Source organism: Schistocerca piceifrons, chromosome 11, assembly GCF_021461385.2.
Source record: "Schistocerca piceifrons isolate TAMUIC-IGC-003096 chromosome 11, iqSchPice1.1, whole genome shotgun sequence".
Lineage (NCBI taxonomy): Eukaryota > Metazoa > Arthropoda > Insecta > Orthoptera > Acrididae > Schistocerca > Schistocerca piceifrons.
Window position 1 is genome coordinate 90,331,205 of NC_060148.1, and position 238 is coordinate 90,331,442.

Here is a 238-nt window from a genome sequence, read left to right on the forward strand (position 1 = left end):
ATAACCCATGAGAAACAACCACAGTGAAAAGGAAAAACAAGGATGGTACTAGTACAGAGATTTCTTGTCTTGAAGTTGTGGCAGAATACAACAAAATAATGGGTGGTGTCAATAAGTTTGATCAATTACGAGAAAGGTATGCTATTGGCAGACGTTCTGTAAAATGGTGGCACAGAATATTTTATTTCCTGATGGACATTGTTGCAGTGAACAGTTTTATCCTGAGGAAAATACGTAA